The sequence below is a fragment of the Carlito syrichta genome, unplaced genomic scaffold, assembly GCF_000164805.1.
Source record: "Carlito syrichta isolate Samal-C Ts95f unplaced genomic scaffold, Tarsius_syrichta-2.0.1 Scaffold314212, whole genome shotgun sequence".
NCBI lineage: Eukaryota > Metazoa > Chordata > Mammalia > Primates > Tarsiidae > Carlito > Carlito syrichta.
This window is the reverse complement of record NW_007258308.1, coordinates 6,675-28,698: the sequence shown is the minus strand read 5'-3', so window position 1 is coordinate 28,698 and position 22,024 is coordinate 6,675. Positions and strand designations below refer to the sequence as shown.

Sequence of the window (22,024 nt, the reverse complement as noted above, 5' to 3'; positions counted from 1 at the left end):
AAAGGATAATTTCCCTAGGTACTTGGAACATACTCAAAGTGAGTGCACACTGAGCCCTAGAAATTCATCAATTACAGTTTAACGGTTCCTACTAGTATGGAACATATTGTGGGGTGTGGGAGTGGTGTTCCACTGGTGGACTTCTATTTCTGGTAAACTGTCATTGTACGTATCCTCTCCCTCTCCATTTCTCAGGACAGTGGGTTACCCTGCAACTCTAGCTCTCGGATAAATCTAAGAAAAGCCACTGATTTTCAGTTTGTTCAGCACTTTTTTATTGCAAGGAAAAGAGCACAGACTGTCAAATTCTTTATATGCTGTCCCATTAATTTTTTTTAGCTTATTAACGTGGTTTGTTTCAAGTGTTTGCTTATGATGTGCTATTGAAAGATTATTTAAACACAGGAAAACTACACTCAGCACATACAGGTGTTTGGAGAAATTGTTAATCCCTCCTACAGTCCCAGTCTAAGTGAATCTCTCCCAGTCCATCTGACATTTAAAATCTCTCTGGCTGTTTTGGTTACAATGATTCTTTCTTTATAAATAACTTCTAACACCAGATGTCAGCCAACATGAATATGGCTCCATTAGTCAGTTAAAGCTGCCAGTGAGGCGTCTGGACTGCCACCGGCAACCCTCTCCATAATGAGGCCCTCACAAGGTGACAGAGCGAGCACCAGCAGTATATGCTTCTCTCCTTCTCACGTGCGACTCATTTGTGGATTCCCTGTAAGGTAGCAGGAGGGAAATTACTTCATTTAAATAAAGTGGTTTTCTAGATGGCAGTTTATCATGGTTATTTGCCTTTGAACATGCATTTATAACTAGCACATCACACGTGTTAGGTATTCTGGTGACTCTCTACCCTCCAAAGAAAGAAAGAAAGAAAGAAAATCAATCTACCCTTTCGAAATTTTTTTTAAGCATTATTTTCAAATACTAGGTTGGCAAGAGTAGATCTTGGTGTTTTGGAAAATATATTTTTTATTGCTGATATCCCATTATTCTTTCTTTGAAAGGTGGAGGAGAAACATTAGTTCACTGCAAATATTTAAAGTCTTGTTTTTTAGACTGTGAGGTTTTTTATATTTCAGATTTTGTTTTGATAATTTCTCTTTGTTCCTTTTTCTCACTGTCAAATTAATTTCCCATTCTTGTGAGTTCTGCCTTCAAAACTTACTCATTTACCTAGGTAAATCTATAGTAAGTTTAATCACATATAATTTGCAACTTTAGGATCACATTTATGGCAACAAACCAAAATGTCACACACAGGGTTTTGATTTCACGATGGCGTTCTGTAGACACTATATACAAGGAATGAGATGGGAAAACTTTCAACCACAGCCACAATAATAAGGAAAGGTCAGACTGTGCATATTTAAAGGAAGAAAACTCTTTGTCTAACGTTACCCAATATTATGTGGGGGCAAAGGGGTCTTAATCCTTCCTAATGCTTATCCAAGATTCTCACAATAATACATAGTAGATTATTCAATACTCAGATAGGCTGTTACTTATTCCAAAAAAATTATTTCTGAAGTATAAGTCACTTAAAGAACATAGAAACCTTACTTTACAAAAGATTTCTAAAGGACATATTTTCACAAAGCCAAGAATTCATTAACAAAATCATCAACCACCATTTACATCTACCCAGAACGTGCCTGTTTTGTAAATTCAGATATTTATATATTGGATTTTCTTAAATAGAACACAACTGAATTTTTGTTATAGATGTATTTCTTTTGCAATGAATTCCAGAATGCTATATAAAATTTGCCTCAGACGTCTCCAAAAACTTTTCAGATGCAAGTGATATAAATTTCCAATTCAATTATATGAAAGAGTAATGAAAACCCATATTCCCCCAACTATCTCTCATTCTTTGCAAAAGAAAGTTTTGAAGTTCTTTAGAGACTACTGAGCCAGTAGTTAAGTCCCCACCTGCAAGGACCTTCACAGATCACATGTGTAAGGAAAATGCCCCTTAAATAAGGTCATAGATGTTTCATACAAATGATATATTCAATAAGATTAACAAATGGAGGAAAAAACACCCACTCAAGCTGAGGTGGATAAGATACCGTGTCTGCCTGAGGAGAAAACAGACTACAAGCGGTTTATTATAAAAGGCAGATGCTTAGCAAAAAGCAGGTGGATTTCCTCAGCTAGTTTTTGTAAGGTAAAACCAGCACACTGGTCAACAAGGTTCAGCAGGGCTAGCAGGGTGTGATCCCTACTGACACAAGGAAACAATATCTCTGCATCATCCCTTTTCTCCCTGCTCCCACCTACCTAAGCACAACTCATTCCACTGTGTCGCCCTACACACCCATCCCATCCATCACACGGAGGCCATCCATTCAAGTTCTCTTCAATATCTCAGGGATCCATCAAGCTTTTTCGATCTCTACTGCCACTCCCTCCATCAAGTCACCTTTATCTTCAGGGACCCCTAACTGGTTTCACTGCCTCCAGTCTTAGACTCCACAATTCATTTTTCCCAAAGCAATCAGAACTTTCTTCCTAATTTACAGGTCTGCTGGTTAAATTCTTTCAGTGGTTCCTCAGTGCTATAAATCTATGGATAAAATCCAAATACCTTAGTATAGTTTCTAAAACCCTTTGTAAACAGGCTCAGAGGGTTCAAAATTTTGCTATACATTGTAACCTGGGAAGCTTTTACAACTCCTAATGTCCCAGCACACCACATACCAATTAAGTTGAAATGTCTAGGGAAAGGAACCAGGCATCAGTATTTTTTAAATTCTCCACTGTTCATTGTGCAGTAGAATTTGGAAACCACTGAACCAGAGGCTACCTACCTCTCTGGACTCACCTACTACCACTCCCCTACTATATAAACCACTTGCCTAAAACCCTTTTATAAACCCCTTTTATCAATACTGCCTCATGCTTTCGTGCATTTAAGGTTTTGCCTAGGCTGTTCATTCCCTCCCTCTGAACACTCTTAAGACATGTGCAATTACTTCCCAGAATAGCTTAACTCAACTTACAGTAGAGTTCTAAAAAAAATTTCCTACCAAAAATTGCCTATGGGGGGAAACCCAATAAGTCACCAACAAAGAAAACACACATTAAATAGCAACACATATAGCTCTGTGTTGTAAATGTTGTAATGTACATAGTAAATACAGCAAGGAATCAATATTATATAATGATAAAGTATGGCCCTGCACCAGTTGGCCTTTATCCAGTAAGTATTCATGGATGAGCTAAAGAGCAAAATATAAAACTAGTAGTAATTTAAAGTGACTGGGAAACAAGAATTAGCTCATGGTAATCTCTCTGAGTATGGGCAGCCATCAGCAGACAGACAACCTGAGACCTGACTGGAGATCTTCATGGTACAATCCAGCCTGGTGACAAGGGGCAGTTGATTCTCTAATATCATATTTAGATGATCTTCAATAAATTATTATTGTTTGATCTCTCAATAAACCATTGTTGATGTAAACAACACTGAAGTTTGTTTAGGAGGGACTGGTCAGTTTTACTTTGATTTTTTTCTCTGCACTACCACATTCCCAACACATATACACACTCACACATACACACTCACCCATCCCAGAATCCTGCCATGCCTATGTACTCTCTGGCAATTTGTACTTCTTCTATGATATCACTGAACACAAGATGCTGGGACTGCTTGTTGACCTAACAGTAACCCTCATTAGACACCAGGTTCTCCAGGAAAAGGAACATGTCCACCTTGATGACCACAAATCACCAAAAGGAAACACCAGATGTAAACCTCTAAGAAAAGAGACTGTGTCAGGCAACCCCATCAGGTCCCCTCCTGCTCTGGGAGCTTTTCTGTCCTCTCAATAAATCCTGCTTGTTGGAAATGGTGGCTCAAGACTATCATCCCAGCACTTTGGGAGGCAGAGGCGAGACAATTGCCTGAGTTCAGGCATTCGAGACCAGCCTGGGCAACTCAGCAAGACCTCATCTCTACAATAAATCAAAAGAGTAGCGGGGTGTGGTAGCGTGCACCTGTAGCTACTTGGAAGGTTAAGGCAGAAGGATCACCTGAGCCCAGCAGGTTGATGCTGCAGTGGCCATGAACATGACAATGCACTCTAGCCTGGGCGACAGAGTGAGACTCCAATTCAGAAAATAAGTAAATAAATAAGTAAATCCTGCTTTTTTAAAAAAAAGAAAAGAAAAGACACTGTGTCTTTGTTGTTCAACACTATATCTACAGCAATCACTACAGTACTTGCACATAGTGGGCACTCAAATTATTGAACCCCTAAAAATTGATAGTTGGCAAGCGATCTTGAAAATCTGAGAGACGCTGGGCTCGGTGGCTTAGCTTGTAATCCCAGGACTTTGGGAGGCCTAGGTGAGTGGATTGCGTGAGTACATGGGTTTGAGATCAGCCCAGGTAACTTGGTGAGACCTCATTTCTACAATAAATAAGAAATTAGCTGGGCATGGTAGTGTGCCTGTAATTCCAGCTACTTGGAAGGCTGAGGTGGAAGGCAGGCGGAACACAGCAGGTCAAACCTGGGGTGGCCGTGAGTATGCCACTGCACTCCAGCCTAGACGATGGAGTGGGACTCAAACTCTTAAAAAAAAAGAAAATCTGAGAGATGATTCCTTAGGGAACAAAAGCCTAGAACACAGGGCAAGAAGAGAGAGTCTCGCAAATCCTGGGAATAACCCTATTTTTCAAGCCCTCCTTCCTTCGTTAAGCACATTCCCAGCAGCTAGAGATGAGCTAACTCTCTGAAGTTTTGATATTCCCTTGTTTTTACCTGCTGACTTACTCTAATCTTCTGTATCATTGCTAACATTTTTTTTCTAAGTTGACAATATTGTCCTCAGATATCAAACAATAAGTCCTCAGATGATAAAGAAAATTCCCAGTCTGCTTCTCAGGGTTATCATGGAGCTTAAGCAAGAGTGTATGAAAAAAGCTTTCTGAAGTATTAAAAAATTACAAAAATATAACTTAGGAGACTTATTATGGATTAATAGTAGCCAAAGCCCAGAAGAAATTCTTACTAAAATTTTTATACTTTAATTTCTGAGGATAAATGAATGCTATGAATGAAACTGCCACCCTTTTGAACTAAAGGCACATTCAAAAGGATTGTAGCTTCATTCATAATCTGAACTGCTTTCAGAAGATAGTCCCAAGTTATTTGCTTATTTCTAAATTATCTACAGTTTCAGACATTGGACACATGTAAAAAGTTCATTAGAAGTCAAGGAGCTTTATGTACCTAAATTTGGTTTGTAGATGAATATGTTTGTATTACATAAAACCCATAAACACTCAGAAGATTCTATGATGAATGAAAAGTTACTTAAACTAACTTATACTCCCCCCAAACAAATCTACAATGGGTAATATCACATGGGGCCGCAATGAATATATCAATGTGAGTCATAAATATATTACATTGTACAACAAAGTAATCTCTGGATGGTTTTCTGTCTCTCATTTTTGACAACTAGATCCAAACATAGGCCTTTTGTTCCCATCACTCACAAACCATTATGCTGTCACATACCTTCCATGCCAAAAAGAGGTGCATAATCCTCTTTTTAACAAATGAAGCCTCCAAGATCAAAAACTGAGAAAGTCTCAACTTTAGGACTACTTAATATACCTAAAGAGGACAGGATAAATAAAGTTAATATGCAGCCAATACCACAGTTAACAAATAAAAATATTTTGTAGAATTTTATTAACCTATGATCAGTAGGCAAAGAAGAAATTTTTTTCTAAGTAGTGTTTATCAGGGTCATGTAGGTATGTATATATTTCAATATACAGATGTAAAAAGAAAGAAAAGTCCTGTAATCTCAAATTTGGATAACCTCTGTCAAGTTAACCAAAAAATAATAATAATAATAATAATAACCAAATGTACACACACACTCATACACACACAAGTGAAAGAGGACACCATCTCATTCTCCGCCTCAGTCACTTTTGTCAATTTTCCTAAAACAGTTTCCTGTAATCCTTTTCTAAGGAGTTGAGGTAACCCTTGCAGCATCTATTTAATCTATCAGTAAAATATATTCTTTTTGATTCTTCACACAAAAACAGTCATTAGCCACATGTTGCTATCATTTAATAGTAACATGTATTGGAATTCATTCTCAGACAGAACATACAGGTCCTACCTCTCTCTCGATAGCTACAAATTATACCATCATCTGGATGTGCCATGATTTATTCAACCAATGCCTCACCGATGCACTCTGACAGTTCTCAGGTTCTTGCTATGACAAAAAAAATGCTGAAATAAGCATCCTTGCCCATGTATCTTTGCAAACCTCTATAGGTACAGATGAAGAGTAACTCTTTAATGGTACGATTGCTGGAGAAAAGGGCACATGCACTTTATTTTGATATTGCCAAACTGTACTCCACTCAAGATAGATTGCTCAAATTACTCTACCAAGGACAACATTTTCTTTATTTTCTAAGTTGGAGTCTCACTCCGTCACCTAGGCTGGAGTACAGTGGGACACTCACAGCCACCCCAGGGTCAATCTGTTGGGCTCCAGTGATCCTTCCACCTCAGCCTTCCAAGTAGCCAGAACAGGCACGCGCTAACCATGTCCAGCTAATTTTTTATTTATTGTAGAGATGAGGTCTCACCAAGTTGTCCAGGCTGGTCCTGAACCTGCGGGCTCAGGCAATTCACTCACCTCGGTCTCCCAAAGTGCTGGAATTACAGGCTCAGCCACTGAGCCTGACCAAGGACAATATATTAGCCAAAAATGAGGTCTCATTAGCATACTTTCTATTAATTATTAATTAATTAAGGTACATATTTCCATTTGCTTTTTTGGTAGCATTTATGTATTTTTTTAACTATTGATTCATATAAAGAAATTTAGTGGATTGACAGCTTTTTCATTACTTAGTTTTATAATTTTTTAAATTAAAATTATGGTTTTTTTAAAAAATTAAGCTCTTTCTTGGTCATGGGCATTACAAATAATTACCAATTTGTGGTTGATCTTTTGACTACCCTTTTAGGTTTTTCTGTTTCTTAAATAAACCTAAATTTTATATATGTAAACATATCAGTCATCAGTCATTACTTTATGAGCTTTGAGATTTTTGTCCTGCTTAAGAAAAGTCTTCACCACTCCAAAATTATTAATCAATTTGCCCAAGTTTTCTCATAGAAATTTGACTTTTAAATGTTTTTCTGCTTATATCTTTTATCTATCTGAAATTTACCTGGCTATAAACAAAGAAACAGAGATAATGCATTTTGTTTACCCTTTTTTGTCCAAACATTTAAATTATCGGAAAATCTATTTTCCCTAATGATCTGAGGACCAACATTATCATAATCTAATTTCAGGTTTATTTCTGAACAGTATTTTGTTCCACTGATCTGTGTGCCTATTTCTTCTTCTGTAGCAAGAATTTTAAGTTATTCAGTTCTAATGCTTACATTATTAGAGCTTTATAATGTATCTTAATATCTAGTAAGTCTAGCTGATCCTCAGTACTTATCTTTTAGAGGATTTTCCAAGGTATTCTCACAATTTTATTTTTTCAGATGGATTTTTAAAACATTTTGCCAAATCCCTCCCCAAAACAACAGGAAAAAAAATTCTGTTGCTCTTTGAATTAGCACTGCATTGACTTTATAGATTAATTTATAAAGAATTGACACCTTTCAATACTGAGTCTTCCTTTCTCGCCTCTTCCCTTTTCTATTTAAATCCTCTATCAAATCCCTTAGAGTTTTTAAGTTTTCACGAAGAATGTCTTCTATATTTCTTATTTCAAATTTATCCACAAGAATTTTATCATTTTGGCTATCATAAGAAACATTTTAAAACATACTTTATTGGATAGGTAATATATAGGCACAGTACAAAATTCAAAAGTCCCTTCCATCCCTTATCTTCAGTCACCCAGATTTCTTCCCTAGAGGCAGTGTCTCTTACCAGGGAAATTCACTTTAAATATGTATCAAGGTGGAAATCATTTTGTTTTTAAAAAATTAGTATATCATTTCTCTAAAACAAAAGTCCAAGGCTAAAAAGAATCTCACACAATACAGCCAGGTCTGAAGACAGGTCTTTCTCCCTTCTGTAAATAGCACCCTCATACCTGCCTGCAACCTTGAGTTCCCCTTCTCTATGAATCTTCCATATCCAAAAGAGTCCTAGAGACTCTTCCTGTAATATATGCCTCAAATTCATCCACTTATCTCCCAATTCAACTCAACTATAGAATCTGTAAGGTAGAGACCATGTTTATTTCTTATCCCACTGTTTACCTCGTGCATAGCACAGTGTCTGGTATAGAGAGTTGCTAAGGACTAAATGCTTGTGTACTCCTAAAATGTGTATATTGAAATCTTCACCTCAAAGGTGATATTTGGAAATGGTGCCTTTGGGAGGTGATTAGGTCATGGGGCAGAAGCCCTCATGAATGGAATTAGTGCCCTTATTAAGGAGGCATGAGAGAGATTTATGATTTGTACGTATTACATACATATAATACATACAAATATGCTAAAGAGCTAATCCTAAATACATATAAAGACTCGTGCACAAAAAGCTCACTAGAGAAGAATTTACAATTGGGGATATTTAGGAGCAGTTCAAATCAATAACACTCAAATGAAAGAGGAGGCCTGGACACTACAGACTAAAGAGACAGCCGGCCCCATCAGCTATGATTACTGATGAGGCAGTGCCACCACGTACTGACATCCCAATAATGAGAAAAGGACTGAGGCATTGGTACAGATGTGGAAATAAGACTTTTTTGTTGTAGCTGTTTTGGTTTTTTTTTGTTCTGTCACTCATGCTGGAGTGCAGTGACATGCATAGCTCACTGCAGTCTTGAACCCTTGGGCTCAAGCAATCCTCTCAACTCAGTTTCCTTTTTTCTTTTTCAGTCAAAGTCTCACTTTGTTGCCCAGGCTGGAGTGCAGTGGCACGCTCACAGCCACCCAGCATCAACCTGCTGGGGTCAGGCAATCTTTCCACCTCAGCCTTCCAAGTAACTGGAACTACAGGCACGTGCTACCACGCCCAGCTAATTTTTTGATATATTGTAGAGATGAGGTCTCACCAAGTTGCCCAGGTTGGTCTCGAACACCTGGGCTCAGGCAATCCTCTCGCCTCAGCCTCCCAAAGTGCTGGGATTACAGGCTTTAGCCACCACACAGGGTCCACCTCAGCTTCTTGAGTAGTTGGGACTACAGGCATGCACCATCAGGCCTGGCTATTTTGGAGTTTTCTTGTTGTTGTTTTGTAGAGACATGGTTTCACTATGTTGCCCAGACTGTTCTCAAATTCCTGGCCTCAAATGATCCTCCTGCTTCAGTCTCCCAAAGTGCTAGGAGTACAGGCATGAGCTACCAGGCCCGACCAGAACAAGTAAAGATTTTGTAAAATGCTCCTCAATGAAAAATGAAGCTTCTGATAAGAAAATTATATAATTAAGAAAAACATATCTATTCATTTTTAAAATGTGAAATTTTCATAAACAGTCTGATTACAACCACATAAAAGAAAAAAAGGAAAGAAAATTTAAAATAAACTGTTTGCATTCAGTTGGGGGGCCTTGGGTATGTTTTGTCTTTCAACTTTTCCATGTTTTCTGAGTTTTTTAGAACAAGTTTCTATTTCCTTTGTTATGAAAAAAATTATTAATCGCTTCAAGACCAAGCAAAGTCAAAAAGTGCCTACCTCAGCATGCTGTAGCGAAATATTTATCAACAGCAGATCAATAAGCCTCTTCTAACTTCTTTTTATTGTATAATTATATTATCTGTTATTGTACAGGAGACAGTATGGAGCAAGTTTAGTAGGGAAGCAGAGAAAAACCATACTGTCCACTAGTCCACAAGTAGCATTAACTAGATCATCTTTCTGCTCTCCTAGGAAGAAAGTGGCTTACATACTGAGACACACAGGGGGTGCTTAAGGGGCTTAAACACTGTAGCACCATGCATAAAATTTTTCAGTCATATCAAGGACAAACATTTCTAATCAAAAGTTGCAAAAACATAGTAAAATCCCTCTGAAATGTAAACACCCATAAATTCTAAACCAGATTACCCAGTAGCTGTAACTACTGACAGTTTAGGAGGTTAACATCAATTTCAAGGGACCTCAAGCCATCACAGAAGGAGCAGGTTCTAGTAGTCATCTACCAATCATTCAAACCCCAGGACAGACATCACACAGCTGTTAAAAGAACCAGTAGGCTGTCAATTCTCTTTTCTACTTTGTCGCCTCATTTTTTTTTTTTCACTTAACATTTACCATGAATACTTTCCTCACTATTAAATGCATTTAGCTTCAGAATTTCAACCACACAACCAAATGCACTGTAATATTGGGGTAAAGGGTTATGGAAGAAAGGAGGAAAAATAACTACAGAGTCGATGCAATATTGAGGTTTAGATTTTAGTCACACAAGAGAAGCTCAAAGTTAATGCTCCCTTGAGGATCATAAATCTCTACTCTGGCCATATGGATCATAATGGGAGTTTTATTAGGATCACAATTGTGGCAAATACTCAAATCATGTACTACATGTAACATTATATACTTTCCCTTTAAACTAAAAGCAGCTTATATTCAGTCTTGAAGAAAATGAAAAGCTGTAATTTTGAATGGAACTGAATTGTGATCCCACTGTCTCTTGGCAGTGCAATCTCCAAACCCTTATCACTCTGGACCCCCACCTGATTACTGCATAAAGGTCTCAATCACTAAACTCATTTCTGATTGGTTACAAGAGAGGACAAGTGTAGTCACACAGCAAAGAAAACTCGAAACATACACATCTATGGAGAATATGGGGGGGGAGCAAAACAAGCAATTCAAGTTCTCCCACCATGGTGCAATGGAGAGGACACTAGATCAGGGATCAAGAGACCCAGCCTAGAGTTCCCAGTCACCTACTGTCTACATGACCTTGAAAAAGACGCTTATCCTTAATGGGCTCAGTCTCCTCCTCTGTAAAAAATGAGGTCCCATTAGATGATTTGGGAAGTTCCACAGATAGTCAAAGGTCTTTTCTGGTATTACCTTTCATACTTCTGTTGGAATTTTCTCTTCCATTACTCCTGTGAAGTCTGCTGGAGGTTTCATATAAGAGCACAAGAACTACAGGATCCCATTACTTAACCACAGGGCTTTGGTAGAACACTTAGGACCATGAAAATTAAGCATTAATTTCCCTCATTTATTTATTTATTCATTAAATCAGGAGACACAAAACTATCAAATACATACATACAAAACAATGTGCTAGACACTTTAGGGAATGGGTAGAAAATTAATTTTAAAAGGCACAATCCATATGGTAAGGCATTTAATGTTTCCAATCCAATTGGAAAGATAATGAATTGGAAAAAATTATAAATACAAAGATCTAGAACAAATTGCTAATTAATCACAGTATTTTCCCACTAGGCCTAGGTGTGACCCCAAAATCCATCTCAGCAAAAATACTCTATTCAGCATCCCTGAACTGTCTTTATCAGGTGGGGTAATTTGTGCAGTCCCAGATAGGCACTTGTCTAAGCATACACAACTACTTCCAATGCTCTCCTGGGCCTACCAAACTCCACTGACTTCCACCCTCACCTCCAAAAGTAGGGAGCCACTAAGAACCTAGACACAATGGCTGAATGCGCTTGTCAATTCATCTTTGTCAACTTTTTTTTTAAAGTCCAAATTCCAGGGAAGCAGAAAATACAAGGGGAGACCCCAAAAAACCCAAGAATTTATTAAAAATTGTGCATTTATTCTTACATGTTTAAACTTCAGTCACATTCAAAGTACTCTCCATTTGATGCAATACACCTCTGCTCAAAACAGTTTTTGAACTCATCAATTTTGATGCCTTTTAGTGCTTTTGCTGGTTTTTTGTTTTATTTTGTTTTGTTTTGTTTGAGTTGGAGTCTCACTCTGTTGCCCAGACGGAGTGCAGTGACACGCTCTCAGCCACCACAGCCTCGACCTGCTGGGATCCGGCAATCCTTCTGCCTCAGCCTTCCAAGTAGCTGAACTACAGGAGTGCACTACCACACCCGGCTAAACTGTTCTATATCAGTAAAACATTTTATTTTGAGAACTTTTTTCATCTAGGGAAATAAAAAAAAAGTCTCTTGGGGCAACATCAAGTGAATAGGGAGGATGGATCATGCTGATTTTGGTCAAAAACTGCTGAACAGTCAGCACAATGTGGACAGGTGCACTCACAAATCACCCAGCATGAAATAGGCAAACACAGTGAAAGAATTCCCCCCAAAAATTCACTGAAGCAAACGCAGTCTCTCACAACACTAACTGATACACTGATGCCAATGGGTTCCTAGAACACTTACCTAATGAGGGAAGCCTGTACTGCAAAAGACCCACCCTCCAAAAAAAATTCCATTTTTGGGGGTCCCCACTTGTACATAACTGGTTTATTCCATATAGAGCACTACTTTTTTAAATACTGAATTGGATGACCATTAAATCAACATTAGACACCTAGTACATTCCTATTAACCAGGATAATGCATGGTGTCATCGAGCTTAAATCAATACACATGAGTTTATGAAGTTTATAAACACACACACACACACACACACACACACACACACACACACACACACACACACACACACAGCTTCTCCTTTTCTGCTGTGAGAGGCTGCATCCCTAAGCCTAGTTGGTCATCTGGGAAACCAACTAGGCTTAGTGATGGTATTGTAATTTGCCTCCACTCTTCTGGAAAGCAAGCTGGCAACATGTTTTTGAAGTCTCAAAAATGTACATGCTTTTTGACCCAGTAATGCCACATATAGGACACTATTGTAAGAAACTAATCAAAATATGGAAACAACTACACACACAAAAGCATACCTCTCACTATTACTAATAATTTTGAAAAGTTGGAAGCAATGTACATACCAACAAGAGTTAAATAATTAATGGTGTAGCATCACAACAGATTATGCAACCATTAAAATGGTAACTGTAAAGATTTTTTTGGTTTTTTTTTTTTGAGTTAGAGTCTCACTCTGTCGCCCAGACTGGAGTGCAGTGGCTGCTCCCGGCCACTGCAGCCTTGACCTGCTGGGCTTCAGCAATCCTTCTGCCTCAACCTTCCAAGTAGCCGGAATTACAGGCATGCACTACCACGCCCAGCTGATTTTTTGATTTATTGTAGAGATGAGGTCTCGCTGCCCAGGCGGGTCTCAAACCTATGGGCTCAGGCAATCCACTCACCTCAGCCTCCCAAAGGCACGGGATTACAGGCTGAGCCACTGAGCCCGGCTGTAACTGTAAAGATTTTGCAGCAATAAGAGGAAAGGCAGATACAAAACAACAGACACAACTATGAAAAGTCATTGAAAAAAGTTGGGTGTTTTTCCCCCTCTATTTCAAAGTTTTTAGTAATGCTGTTATAATGCTCCTTCAATTAAAATATAATATTTTATTTTAAGATGACATAATGCTTTTGGTCTAAAGGATAAAGAGCCAAGGGGCCACATCAGACCATGCAGCCTGCTACCTCACCCAGGGAGAAAGAGGGACAATCAGTATGCCAGGGATGTGCAGGCATCAGGGGCCATGCCACACAGAGCAGTTCATGGAGAGCCACCTGGAGGTGTTGCACACTTGTCAATGATTGCCAAAAAAATGAGCAGTGTTCATCTGCTAACCCCAGCCAATTCCTTTCATTGCGAGCATCCTGAGGCAGAGAATTCCCCAGGCATACTTCACATGCTGTCAGTTTAGTTGTCCATTTTAGAAATGTATATGGGGTCACACAGAGCTGTACAATCATTTGGTTAAAGTAACAAGCCTAGATTCACATTGGAAGCAATAAGAAATATATGTGGCAAGAAACACAATAATTACAAAGATGGGAAGAGGAAAGCAGAAGCGATCTTTCACTTCCAGTGAAGCAGAAGGGTTGGGACACAGCCAGTGTTGTCATACATGCATATGTCTCACAAACAGAGTCGAGGGGAGGACAGGGTCAATGGGAGGGCAGGCCTGGGCTCTCCTGGGCTACGCAGGGATGAAGACATGGGAGGTCAGGACATGTTCTCAGTCCTAACAAGTATCCACCATTAGACAGAAATTGACTGTGCCTTGGGGCCATTTAAATCCACATGCAGTTTCAGCCCTGTGCCTAATGTGAGGACCCTACCCGGGAAGATCTTAGGGAGCCCCAGTCCAGTCTTAACCCGTGAGTCTTGGGTACTGCTCTGCGTACTCACCCACATCCCTGTGCCCAAGCACCTAGTGTCAATGACCAAGTTCTTATCACTCCTCTATCCCTTAATTTTCCCTCCAAGTCCCTGCCCAGGAAAGAAGCAGGGCAATGAACCTTGATAAACAGGTTTTGAAATCAGACATTACTGACATAAATATGTTCCTCTTCTCCTTACGTGACCTTGGGAAAAGTCCTTAACTTCTCTGAACTTCAGTTTCCTTCTCTATAAAATGCATACCTGCACCATAGGATCATTACCAGGTTTAAATAGCAAATGCAAACCCCAGTACCCAACACATATTAATACTTAGGAAAAGTCTACTATAGATACTCTCTCTCCATCCTCCAGAGCTGGTGCCCTGTATATCTTCTTTTCCCCACCAGCCCTGTCTACTGAACATGAACAGCACAACCCCATTCTCTGTTGCTAAGCCCTCCTGTACTGACCTCACTATGAACTCCGCTTGCCTTCTGGAACCACCCACGGCCAAAACCAAGACACTCTCACTTCTGTGCCGTGATTCAACAACCCTTACCTAAAAATGTAGCCGCATTCGCACTGAAGAAGCACACAGCAATCATTTCAGAGCTTGGGTAGAGGCCACGCTGCCTGGGTTCAGAGCCCTGCTCTATTCCTTTTTAGTTCGTGTGGCTTTGATCAAGCTACTTAACCTACTACTTAACCTCTCTGTGCCTCATCTCCCCACTGTAAAACCAAGATAATAATAGTGTCTACCTCCTAAGACTGGGGAGAGGATTCAGTGTGCTAATAAAGCTGAGAACTGTACTAGTACATAGTAGCTAGGCATTTTTGTTTTTTAAATTCAACTGCCCAACGCCAGAGATACTTGATTGGCCTACATCATCCCATATCATCAGATAGCCCAAACAGCTTGCTCCCTCTGACATCAGGGAGATGTAAGTTCTCTGAAGCAAAGCCTTGCTATCTACTGCATGGTCTACAGAGTAGCATCAGCAGTGCCTGGGAGCCCATTAGAAATGCAGAATCTCAGGGCCTACCCCGCCCTACTAAAATATAATCTGCATCTAACCACAGTTTGCTGACAGCAGTCACTTGGAATTCTTGTTAAACAACAGAATAACACAGGTCTGAGTAAGGCCTGAGATTCTGATATTCCTAGGACCATACTCAGAGGAACAAGGTTCTAGAGGAAAATTCCAGAGTGGAAATGTTACCAAGATGTGGGAAGACTGTCTCCAGTCTATAAGTGACAAGGAGGGTAGATGGGGTGTGACTAATAACTGAAAGAGCATACGGCTAAGAACATAAATGGCCTAGAGCATAAGGAGCTCCTTGGGAAGTTCTGAGAGGGTAGAGACCAAGTCTTATTCATCTTTGTTTTCTCAGGTAAATGCCTGACATGAAGGAGATGGTTCACTGAAATCATCTGACATTAACTCTTAACTTTTGTGGGATATATTAATTTATTCCCATTTTCAATAAAACTGGAATAATCTTTGTTAGTTTCACAAAAAAACAGTTTGGCCAGGTGTGGTGGCTCATGCTTATGACCCCAGAACTTTGGGAGGCTGAAGCAGCAGGATCACTTGAACCTAGGAGTTCAAAGCCAGCCTGGGCAACAGAGTCAATTACTCAAGTGACAGGTGTTTCTGGAGGTATGTCTCTACAAAAAAATTTTTAAAATTTTAAATATTAGGCCAGGTATGGTATCTCATGCTTGTAATCTCAGCACTTTGGGAGACTGAGGCAGGAGGACTGCTTAAATACAACAAATAAGCAAGCAAGCAAACATACAAATGAATAAATTAGCCAGGTGTGGTGATGTACACCTGTAGTCCCAGTTACTCTGGAGACTTAGGTGGAAGAATTGCCTCAGCCCAGGTGGTCAAGGCTGCTGTTAGCCGTGATGGTGCCTGAGCAGCAGAGAGAGACCCCAACTCAAAAAAAAAAATTAGCCAAGCATGTTGGCATGTGCCTATAGTTCTAGCTACTCAGGGGGTTGAAGCAGAAGAATGGCTTGAGCCCAGGAGTCTGAGGCTGCAGTGAGCCATGATCCTACCTCTGCACTGCAGTCTGGGTAACAGAACAAGATCCTGTTTTTAAAACCAAAAACAAACAAAAACACAATTGTTTTGTGTTAGCTGCCCTCCTCCATCTTACCCTAATAAAATATTTAACTCTATACTTCCTACATGGAGAAGATGCAGTACTATTCTTGATAGAAGGGAATGATTTCTGAATTGTTTTCTTAAGAAATGTCGTTGGCTTTGAAAGACCCAGGAGGTGGAGTGGGGTGGGTAGCAGATAGGAGATGGCAGTGGTAGAACATCCTTTGCAAAAAGTGGGCTGGGTTCACTTGCTGTTACCTTGCTGCCATTTTCATTTCAAACTCCCAGGATGTTAAAAACTAAGTTAAGGCACCAGAAAATTTTAAGTCTCTCCTTTCTATAACTCTTGACCTTTTCTTAGTGACATATGTAACTTAATCAGTCCCTGGAGGTCAACAACCAGGGAATAATTACAGAAGAGATAGGGAAAACAAAAAGAGACGATAGTAGAAAACCAATCCAAGGACCCCTGGAACCCCTCCTACTCCCATGAGCAGAGCCTTCATTTTCAGAAATGACCAAATGTTACTAAGCCATCTCTCTCTCATCCAACGGTCCCTCTGGATAACAGAACAAGACCCTGTTTCTAAAACCAAAAACAAACAAAAACACAATTATTTTGTGTTAGCTGCCCTGCCCTATCCTACCCTAATAAAATATTTAACTCTATACTTCCTACATGGAGAAGACGCAATACTATCCTTGATAGAAGGGAATGATTTCTGAATTGTTTTCTTAAGAAAACACCCCACCCTCCGTCCTCCACAGACACTTGTCACCTTGGTAATTAACTAAGGGGGAAAATCTGCACATAGGTGAGAAGAGAGTTATATCCCCAGTCTCCACAACTATTATGCAAGTATCTAAATGTGAATGCCCAATCAAGCCCCAAAATGCTTCATTGGGGGAAAAAACAAAACAAAACAAAGAAAATCTGCAGATGTCCCTTCTAAATCAAAGGTGAGAGACAACTTCCACTATGCCACTCTGGATCAGCAACTATGTATTAACCTATGTATTCAACACTTGAATATGCTTATTCTATATATTCCTATATGTGCACACATATAGATCTTTGTTCTGCCTATATTAAAAAAGGTTAGTGTTTAAGAAGCCCTTGTCTTCAACCACCAAAGTAACCAAATCATTTCCTGTCTTTAAGTAAGGTCTCCTCCACAAGTAACACGGATCATACATCCATCCTTCCACTCCAGCTACTAATAGAGCTTCACAGAAAAATAAAAAATAAAATGATGGTAATTTTTAAAGTTATACATCTAAACACTCATCTGTAAAACAAAATCAAAGCAAGCTGAATACAGGTTTCAACAAACCCCAAATCTCATCTCCAAACTCTGATGAACTTTCAACCAAATAATCTTAAAATTACAGTTCAACACAGCCATTGCTGTTATAGAAAAGTAGAATATGCCCAATACAAATGTCTTCATAAACTAACTCCAGAGGCCCAGGAAGGGCTCAGACAAAGCACTCCTCCAAACCAAAGCACTCTAAGATTGACTACATGCACCCAGATTTTCTTTTTCTTTTTCTTTTTTTGAGTTGGAGTCTCACTCCATCGCCCAGGTTGTAGTGCAGTGGCACACCCACTGCCACCCCAGCGTCGACCTGCTGGGCTCAGGTGATCCTTCCACTTCAGTCTGGAACTACAGGTGCACACCACACTTGGCTAATTTTTTTTATTTATTGTAGAGATGAAGTCTTGCCAAGTTGCCCAGGCTGTTCTCGAACCCTTGCACTCAGGCAATCCCTTTACCTCAGCCTTCCTAAGTGCTGGAATTACAGACTTGAGCCAGCACCCAGATTTTCTAACTTAATGATAGGGCTGAGTGTTTAAATACACAGAAGAGTGAAAAGCACTATAACTATGTTTACCAAAGGAGGTGAAGGTCTAAATGAGAAGCCTTCAGGAACTATCAGAAATACAGAAATATCAGCACATAGGCATCAGTTTACAAAATGAAACTGCTATCAAATCCCAGAAAATGAGCTGGAGCTCACGTTGAAATCTAGGCAAACAAGTAACTGTCCTTCCTCTACATCCCTAAATGCAAGGCTCTGCAGAGTTAACTAAATCTATTGTCTGTTGCAACTAGCACTAAATCAATAAATATTTTAAAGACATGCTCCATAAAGACATGAAAATAATTTTCCACCACAAATAAACAATGTGTAAAGAGACTCCCTTCATATGTGAGGAATACATTCCGGCAATCTCAGCTAATAAGGACACCCTGAGAAAAGACATTTTTGTATCTTTTGAGATGATGGAAATCTTACTGAAGGCCCCAAAAAACAAGGCATTAAAAATAAATTAGACCAGTGGTTCTACATCTTGACCATATATTAGAGTCACTCAGAAGCTGTTTAAAAAAATCCCAGTGGAAGCCAGGAGTGGTGGCTCATGCCTACAATCTGAGCACTTTGGGAGGCCAAAGTGGAGAAATGCTTGAGCACAGGAGTTCAAGACTAGCCTAGGCAACATAGGGAGACCTCATCTGTAAAAAAAAAAATCAAAAAATTAGCTGAGCATGGTGGCACACACCAGTAGTTCCAGTTACTTAGGAGGCTGAAGCAGAAGGAACACCTGAGCCCAAGGGGTCAAAGCTTCGGTGAGCCCTGATTGGGCCACTGCACTTCAGCCTCCAGCCTGGGTGACAAGAGTGGGATCCCAACTCATAAATAAATAAATAAATAAGAGGATATGATATGATATAAATATAATAAAAAATAAAAATCCCAATGGTCAGGTACACATTACATCAATTACATCAGTATCTCTGGAGACGAGACTCTGGCATCATTAGCTTTTGAGTTACCAAGGTGAACTGTAATATACAGCCATGACTTGGAATGACATCTTCACCTTAGCATGGTTGTGGGCCCTTGATATGCTGGGACAAGAAGTGTTTGTCTCAAACTAAAATTAACACTAAGATGGAATTCTGTACAAGCCACCCCACCTCAAAGGGTCTGAGGACCATGCACACCCAGGCTCCCCCCTAAAATGTAACACTGATAAGGCAGGGTCCAGATGGCACCTTAGCCTGTATTTTGGGGAGCACCTCCCTGGCAGAAATGTGAGAGACACTGGAAACAGGTTGAGACATGAACTGACACATGGGCCCAGTTGAGCCATATCAGCTAGGAATGGTGTTGTTTTCAGGACACTATGCAGTCCTGTGTGACTCTTTGAGGGAAAATGTACAACTCCTTAACAAAATATATACAAATCTAATCACCTAGACAACCCCAGATATAAAGGCAAATATAATATAAGTGGCTAAATTCAACTGATAAATGCATCTTGTATTTAGGGTGCCTGTTCCTGAATTCAAAATATAAAACATACCTCTATATTATTTATAACTACACAGAAAAAAACAGAAACTTAGAGGACACATTTCCTAACTGTTGCTCCACTCTTGATAAAGCCAGAAAATTCACTTTATCTAAATAAAAATATGTCCTCAATGTTTGTTTTTCATTATTATAGTCCTTTATTTTATTTTTATTATTACTATTTTTAGAAAGCAGGGTTTATTGAGAGGACAGAAAAGCGTCCACAGTGGGAGACCCGAAGGGGTTGCCCCAGTCTTTTATTTTTATGCACACATTTCCTACAATAATCTTGACCTCTCCTCACTTATGTTTTTTCCTTTTTTTATTTATGTAGCATAGGCTAAACATTCTTTGACCACTGATTTTTTTTTTTTGGCAAATCTCTTTATTTTTATACAATATTCTACCATTTTTTAACTTTTAATTTTTGTATTTTAAAGATGTGGGGTACAATTCAGGGTTAGGTATACAAATGTTCATTATGCAGGTACCCTTGTTGATGAGATGTGCCCCCCCATTCCCCAGGCAGACTCCAACTACTGCCAATCCTGCCTCCTCGTCCCCCTCCTGGCAGTTTCCCGCTATGGCCAATCCTTTTCTTACAGTATTATGATAATTGTTCAAGGTCCGCTTATGAGTGAGATAATGTGATACTCAGTTCTTTGTTTCTGTGAAAGATCACCCATTATTATAGACTCTAAGTCTATCCAGATTGCTGTGAAGTTCATGATTTTGTTCTTCATTATGGCTACATAATATTCCATCATGTGTATGTCCTCAACGTTTGCCACTGATACCCTCTAGGTTTCCCTACTCTAAATCCAGCTTTAGATACTGTGGCATGGCTTCATTGAAAAGTAAACTGATGGAAATGGATAGAGCAGAGGTGTTTTTAAAAACCTCACTGAAATCAACGCATATTTATTTCGAAATATTTAAAGGCACAGATCTACAAAAAAAGCTTAAATAAAAAGAAAATCAAACATATTGTAGACTTTTTAAAGATAATGTTTTAAATAACAGGAACATGTTAAAGCATAAATTTGGAAAGGCAGAAAAAAGCCATAAAAAGATATTCAAAAATTTTATATATGTGTGTGCATATACATATATAAAATTTCTGAATATCTTTTTATACACACAAACACACACACATATATATATACAGCACATACAATTTTGGTTTTTTTTTAAATTGGAGTCTCACTCTGACATCCTGGCTAGAATGCAGTGGCATACTCACAGGCACCACAGGCTCGACCTACTGGGCTCAGGCAAATCTTTCTGCCTCAGCCTTTTAAGAAGCTGGAACTACAAGTGCACATCACAATGCCAGACTAATTTTTCAATTTATTGTAGAGATGAGGTCTCACCAAGTTGCCCAGGGTGGTCTCGAACCCCTGTGCTCAGGCAGACCTCTCACCTCTACCTCCCAAAGTGCTGGGCTTACAGGCATGAGCCACCACATCCAGCAAAAATATATATTTTAAAGAGCACTCATTAAAAAAAACAAACAAAAAACCCGGCTAACTTTATAACTCTGAATGCAGGCTTTGAGTCACTGATGCTATTAGGCAGGAGGCCCTTAATCATGTTCCTCAGACTCTCTGGAGGTTCTGAAGCCCAGCTGGCAAGTTCAAATTCAGATCTGCACATGTTAGCTATGTGAGCTCACTTAACCTCTCTAGACCTGCCTGTCTCCTCTGTAACACTGAAAGAAAAATAGTACCTACCTCCTATGTGGAGACACTGGAACTCCTATGCACTGCTGGTGAGAATGTAAAATGGTGCAACCACTGTGGAAAACAGTACGGAGAGTCCTAAAAAAATAAAACACAAAATTACCATATGATCTAGCAGTTCCAATTTTGGGTACACATCCCAAATAGTTGGAAGCAGGGTCTTGAAGAGATATTTGTACACCCATGTTCACAGCAGTCTTATTCACAATAGCCAAGAGGTAGACGCAATCCAAGCCCTGTGTACATCAGTGTATGAATGGATAAGTAAAATATGGCATATCCACACAAATGAATAGTATTTGATCTTAAAAAGGAAAGAAAATTCTGGAATATGCTACAATATGGTAAACCTTAAAGATGCTATGCTAAGTGAAATAAGTCAGGCACTGCATGATTCTACTCCTGTGAGGTACTTAGAGTAGTTAAATTCATAGAGACAGAAAGTAGAATCGTGATTGTCTGGAGAAGGTGGGAAGGAAAAATGGGGAACTATTATTTAATGGGTATAGAGTTTCAGTTTGGGAAGATGAGAAAGTTCTGGAGATGGATAGTGGTGAT

General features: G+C 39.3%; 1 protein-coding gene across 1 annotated transcript in view; it reads right to left on the bottom strand.

Annotated features, from left to right (window-relative positions):
• The window catches only part of LOC103273774 (phenylalanine--tRNA ligase, mitochondrial-like), an 81,467-nt gene extending 59,934 nt beyond the window's left edge, over positions 1-21,533 (bottom strand). Inside the window, exon 1 of the mRNA XM_021719130.1 lies at positions 21,458-21,533. The gene's annotated coding sequence lies outside the window, so the exon portion shown is untranslated. The remainder of the gene's footprint in view (positions 1-21,457) is intronic.
• Positions 21,534-22,024: the final 491 nt, after the last annotated feature.